Here is a 7,315-nt window from a genome sequence, read left to right on the forward strand (position 1 = left end):
GGTCTATTTTAAAAGTTTTTAATGTCTAGAGCCCAGTAAACTAAACCGTCCACGGATCTAAATCTTGAGTTCACACTCCGATGCGTAGTAAACTCTTGAAGGATGACTAGGATCCTTATCTTTAACAGTCCTTGGAGATACACAGGACAGCAGATCCGTCCTACGGAGATAAACAGGAAAGCAGATTCGTCCTTCAGAGATAAACAGGACAGCAGATTCGTCCTGGAGAGATAAACAGGACAGGAGATCCGTCCTGGAGAGATACACAGAAGAGAAGATCCGCCATGGAAAGATAAACAGGACAGGAGATTCATCCTGGAGATATACATAGGAGAAGAGATCCGTCCTGGAGAGATACACAGGACAGAATATTCGTTCTATGATGATAAGAAAGACAGGGAGATCAGTCCTGAGAATAAAAACAGGACTGAGAGATTCGTCCTAAGAAGATAAACAGTACAAGGAGAACCGTTCTAAATAGATAAAAGAACAGGAAGAACTGGCGTCCTAAATAGATAAACAGGACAGGGAGATTCGTCCTAAGAAGATAAACAGGACAGGAAGGTTCGTTCTACAAGGAGAACCGTCCTAAATAGATAAAAGAACAGGAAGAACCGGCGTCCTAAATAGATAAACACGACAGGGAGATTCGTCCTAAGAAGACAAACAGAACAGGGAAACCCGTCATAAATAGATAAAAAAAACTTTTTTAATAACAGACCTACGAGGAGGGATTTACCCTTTTCTCCCCCCCCCCCCTAATTTTAATATAATTCTGAGAGATGGCCGTATATCTTTATATTGGATTACGCTCGATTAAACAATAATTTTCAATTGAAAAATTTCCAATAAATAGAAAATTTGGGTCGGCTCATTAGGTCCTGCTCAGCTAGGGGGGGAAATATACCCCTGCTGGGTCGTCACAGGGACCCTGCAGTGGCTCACCAGGGGGGTGCACTGTGTAGGAGGGGGAAGGGGGATGCGTACTCCCCCGCCCCTACCCGTCCTGACGTTTCGCCAAGAGAAAATAAATTAACTATTATTTTGTTTTATTTATTATTGATATTATTGTTTTTAATTATAAATTCAATTTTCTCTACTGCAGATATATGAGATATATTGTTCTGTGAAATGTATAATTGAACCGTATATATATATATTATACAATTAGTTAACAGGGTTTACAAAGTTACTGCACTAAATTCCCTTTTTTAAAGTATAATTTAAAAAAGTACTTGACTGTTAATTTACACAGTTTTCTAATGTTAAAAATTCCATACTGACATATTCAAGATTTTTGGATAATCTAAAAAAATTGTTTTTACATAAAAAGAGAAGGAAGAGTTGAATTGAGAAAATTGCTAAAAAGATAATGGATCACAAGAAAGCAGGTTATATGAAACAATTTAAAGAAAGTAAATAGGAAGTTGAAAGAAAAAATAATTATTGAAAAAAATAATAATTATGAAATAAATGCGGAAAAATTGAGAAAAAACTAATAGTAAAGACTTAGAGTTAATTGGTTTCGTTAAAGTAAACATAAAGGAAGTTTAAAACAGGTTTAGAGTCGTTTTCATCTCTTTTAATTATTTTCTTTTAAACTTACAAGAGAAACAATACAATGTACTGAGTACTTAAAACACTTTGGGTGAAATGTATTTTTTTACATTCTTGTGTCCAAGGTTGTAATGCAAGGAAAGTTATTTCAGAACTGTACGCATCTTTTGTACTGCAGTGTACTGTCTCTGGGCGGTAATGTAACCACAAGACGGATGTCACAGCCTGACATGGGATCCATCTTTCACATAAAAAATCAATGAAATATTCTGGTCAAAATTATCAAAATTTAATGCTTTTTAACCTCCTTGGATACTAAACGAAGATTCACCGACAAAGGGTGAAACGACCCAGGGTTAAACGACAAAGGGTCAAACGACACAGGGTGAAACGACCCAGGGTCAAACGACAAAGAGTCAAAAAATGCGACAAAAGGGCAAATTTTTTTTTAATTTTGACGGTTAGTATAATTTATTATTATTTAAGGTTAGGTTAGGTACATTCTGGGCCGAACGCTGCACCTAGAACAGGCTGGGGAGCCGAGCGCTGCGGCCACGGGTTAGGTTAGTTAAGACACTTTCTGACCCGAGCGCAGCGGCTAGGACAGGCTAAGGGGCCGAGCGCTATGGCCACATGGTCAATTATATCCATTTATTTATTATTATTTAGGTTTAGGTTAGGTTAAGACACTTTCTGGGCCGAGCGCTGCGGCTAGGACAGGCTAGGGGGCCGAGCGCTGCGGCAACATGGTCAATTATATTGCCAACCCGACCATTATGAAAGCCAGAATCAGACTAAAGTTTTAAATCTTCAAAAAAGTTTGGCGGATTTTTGTGATTAAAATTGCGAGTTTCCTATGATTCAAATCAAAAAATATTTTTATCATTTTGACCTTTTCTCGTTTGACCCTTTGTCGCACTTTTGACCCTTTGTCGTTTGACCCAGTGTCGTTTGACCCTGTGTCGTTTGACCCTGTGTCGTTTGACCCTTTGTCGTTTGACCCTGGGTCGTTTGACCCTTTGTCGGTGAATCTAAACGAATACTGATGCAAAGTCCGCCCAGAGTAGAGTATACGCAACTGTAATTAATTTTCCTTGCATTATAACCTTGCTTGTGTCTAACTTTCTTAAAGGAACTGTTGGCGGAATTTCAAGTGACCCTCCAGTTCTAAAGTGCCATGTCCGATTAACAACAGTTTTAAAACTTTGCCTGATCTCTCCTAAAACCTTGACTGTGACTCGGAATTGGAAAATCACTTGAAAATACGTTAACAGTCCCTTTAAGAGAGATATTCGCAAATACTTGACCGTGTACTTTACATTCAAATATTTATAGCTTAAACAAAATATTCTTGTATTTGCAAAACAAATCTTTCCTCAAACTAAAAGCTTGTTTTAAATTAAAACCCAAAAAGAGTTCTAGTGTTATTAAAAATATTGCAAGTTGTGTTTTGATGCAATGAAACAATGAAGAAATGAAACAGAAAACAAAGTATTTTTCTTAAACTTTAAAACCTCCAAAATTTTTTCCAATTATATGTTTATTTTTCTATGTGGAGTATTGGTTAGACCAACTGACTGACGAGGGTATAAATATGGTGATTAACTTGTATTTAAATATATACCATGCAACCAAACCATTCCAGACCACTCCAAACCATTCCAGACCACTCCAAACCAATTCAATTCAACAATTTTGGTTAAAAACTCAAACCAAAATGATCCTAAGCTGGGCTCCTGTGTTTTAAATTTACATGTATTTCTAATCATCATTTCGGGGGTAGAAAGGTTTGAAGATAGTGAATTCTTATAGTTCTTCTTGTTCTCCCTCTTGTTCTTCTTGTTCTTCTTGTTCTTCTTGTTCTTCTTGTTCTTCTTGTTCTTCTTGTTCTTCTTGTTCTTCTTGTTCTTCCTGTTCTTCTTGTTCTTCTTGTTCTTCTTGTTTTTTTTCTTGTTGTTCGTGTTCTTTTTTTTTTTCTTGTTCTTATTATTGTCGTTGTTGTTCTAGTTGTTCTTTTTGTTCTTTTTGTTTTTGTTGTTCTTGTTCTTGATGCTTTTGTTGTTTTTGTTGTTGTTGTTGTTGTTGTTGTTCTTCTTCTTCTTCTTCTTCTTCTTCTTCTTCTTCTTCTTCTTCTTCTTCTTCATCTTCTTCTTCTTCTTTTTCTTATTCTTCTTCTCCTCTTCTTCTTTTTCTCCTTCTTTTCTTGTTCTTTAAAGAATTTTCATTGAATTTAGAAAAGAAAATCGATAAGTTTGAAAAGCACTCTTGAATTTCTAGTAACAGAGTAATTTTACCAGAAAGACTTATTTTTTTGCTTGAAATATGTTTGATGAATTGGTGTGCATGTACAATAAGCTGTAGAGGTATTGTTTACAGAAGAACAATTCTAAACAATAATACAGTTAACAAATAATAAACAAAGCACTATGAATACAATGCTTGAACTGAGTACAATGTTTTATGCTTGATTATAAACCTCGTTAAGGTATATTCACAACCTAGAGCTTGTATAGGTGACAAAAGAAAATTCATCTTTGACATTTAAAAAAAAGTTCATTTAGAAGAATAGAAATAGGGAACTGTACGAAGGATGACTATGTACAGTTACATTGTACATCCATGTACCTAAATATGTAATGTTGATATTTTTTAACTGTTGTCCATTAAAATTGACTTGAGGTAGGAATTTTTGGTGGAGTATCTAACGGTGATCTTCAACGCTTGATCTCAATATTCAATTTTTAATGGAAACAAACTCAATTTTTCTAATCCTTATGTTTTAACAACTTTATGTATACGTGTAAACCTTCGATATTTCAAAATTAGATTATTTGACCTTACAGAACTCATAACTTGAAATATCAAAGGTCTATATGTTATAAAATTAGAGTTTGTTGGAAAAAACTCAATCGCTTGATCCCTCAATCGCTTGATCCCTCAATCGCTTGATCCCTCAATTAATATCGAAGATGAATTAGGTTAATCCGCATATAAGATTGAGATTAATGCTTGATCCGAAGAGATTCTGACTTCCGGTAAAATTTTGCAAAAGAACATTAATAACATAGATACTTCAGGTGACATGCACATATATATATATATATTTACATACAACATACATTATACAAACATACAAACACCCATACGTTGCACCTAAAGTGGCAATTTCTTTTTGTTTAAAATACTTAACATGTTTGTATATGTTCTAAAATTTGTTTTTAAAAAAGAAAGATAAAAAATAATTTTTCTGTTTTCAAATAGTTTCTATTTTCTATTTATCGTCTCTGAATGTCAAAGTTCTTTAATTTACAGTTTACATTTTCTTACTCTGCTTCGTTTAACAGGTCTTTAGACGTCTATCTGTCTATCTGTCTACCTGTCTATCTGTCTATCTGTCTATCTGTCTATCTGTCTATCTGTCTATCTGTCTATCTGTCTATCTGTCTATCTGTCTATCTGTCTATCTGTCTATCTGTCTATCTGTCTATCTGTCTATCTGTCTATCTGTCTATCTGTCTATCTGTCTATCTGTCTATCTGTCTATCTGTCTATCTGTCTATCTAATCTGACTATCTGTGTCTACGTTTATATTTTATAGCTTTGTCTATCTGTCTTTACCTAAACGTTATTTGTCTATTTGTATATTTGTCTATTTTAATATTTGTCTATTTGTATATGTGTATGCCTAGATAGTTGTCTATTTATTTTTCTGTCTATATGTTAATCTTATTGTCTTTATCTATCTATAAAAATATCTACCTGTCTATCTATATCTACCTGTCTATATATCTATCTATCTATATCTACCTGACTATATATCTATATATCTATATCTACCTGTCTATATATCTATCTATCTATATCTACCTGTCTATCTATCTATCTATCTTTCTATCTATATCTACCTGTCTATATATCTATCTATCTATATCTACCTGTCTATATATCTATCTATCTATATCTACCTGTCTATATATCTATCTATCTATATCTACATGTCTATATATCTATCTATCTATATCTACATGTCTATACATCAATCTATCTATATCTACCTGTCTATATATCTATCTATCTATATCTACCTGTTTATTTATCTATCAATCTATATCTATCTGTCTATATATCTATCTATCTCTATCTACCTGTCTATATATCTATCTATATCTAACTGTCTATATATCTATCTATCTATACCTACCTGTCTATATATCTATCTATCTATATCTACCTGTCTATATATATATATATCTATATCTACCTGTCTATATATCTATATATCTATATCTAACTGTCTATATATCTATATATCTATATCTACCTGTCTATATATCTATATCTACCTGTCTATATATCTATCTATATCTAACATTACAAATTTTCTTGTAATCCCTAGCCAATATTTACTTGTAAAAAAGCGCCAAGATTTATTCTTGGAAATCCGCAAATATTTACTCAAAATGACGACAGTTTAAACGATAAATTATGACTTAATAAACCGCAAAAAAATATCATTCTTTATTCGTATCCCTCCTACTGTTTTGGTAACATAAATTGCAAATATTAAAAATTAAGTCTAGATTTTTCTTCACTTAACAATTTTCTATTTTCCTGACAAAAAAAAGGAATTAGATTGTTAGTTTCAAACATTTTTTAATCCCCAATGTGCAACCATTTGGTGTACATATTTTATACTTTTCACATTGACTATTCGCTCTGCAGAATTCATAGTTCATATCGTATATGCTACGAAAACAGGTTGCAAAGATATTAGATTAGAAAATAAAAGTTTGAGGCCGGCGGGTAACCTCATTAGTTTATTTACACCATAAGACCGTTTCTAAATATTTTGGAACTCTTGACTCCAGCAAATAAATGCTACAAATAAAACGCCATCCTATCATCTATATATACATTGTTGAAATCTCTTTTTGTCTGTGTGTATGTCCGATCATAACTCATGAATCCTTTGACCGATTTGCCTAAAAATTTGATTGGGGAACTTTGTAGAACCTCGGGAATGTTCTAATCATGGCTTAAAAGATCAAAATTGAGTGGGTTTACAAAAAAATTTAGTTTCCAGACTAAGTTGTGTTTTCAAGCTAATTTTAGGTTTAAACTCTAGATGGGATTACAAATTGTCTTCTTTAACGTAACTCCCAATTTTGATCTAATGCATAACTTACAATTTTTTATTTTATTTAACAGATTATCAGGATACCGGGTATACATCAGAATACAGGGTATACATCAGAATACAGGGTATACATCAGAATACAGGGTATACAACAGAATGCAGGATATACATCAGAATACAGGGTATACAACAGAATACAGGGTATACAACAGAATGCAGGATATACATTAGAATACAGGATATACATCAGAATATAGGATATAAATCAAGATACAGGATATACATCAGAATACAGGGTATACAACAGAATACAGGGTATACAACAGAATGCAGGATATACATCAGAATACAGGGTATACAACAGAATGCAGGATATACATCAGAATACAGGGTATTCAACAGAATGCAGGATATACATCAGAATATAGGATATAAATCAAGATACAGGATATACATCGCAACCTTTGTATAGAACTCGAACCTTCAATAAACTTTTAAAAAACTGGACAAAAAGCTAAACTTTGCAACGTTATTTTACATTTAAAAATCCTTTCGATTAATTGTATACAAAAAAAAATTTTAGATTTTTATCTCACTGAAACTATTTGAGTTAGGGGGGGG

This window comes from Eurytemora carolleeae, unplaced genomic scaffold (assembly GCF_000591075.1).
Source record: "Eurytemora carolleeae unplaced genomic scaffold, Eaff_2.0 scaffold1358, whole genome shotgun sequence".
Taxonomy (NCBI): domain Eukaryota; kingdom Metazoa; phylum Arthropoda; class Copepoda; order Calanoida; family Temoridae; genus Eurytemora; species Eurytemora carolleeae.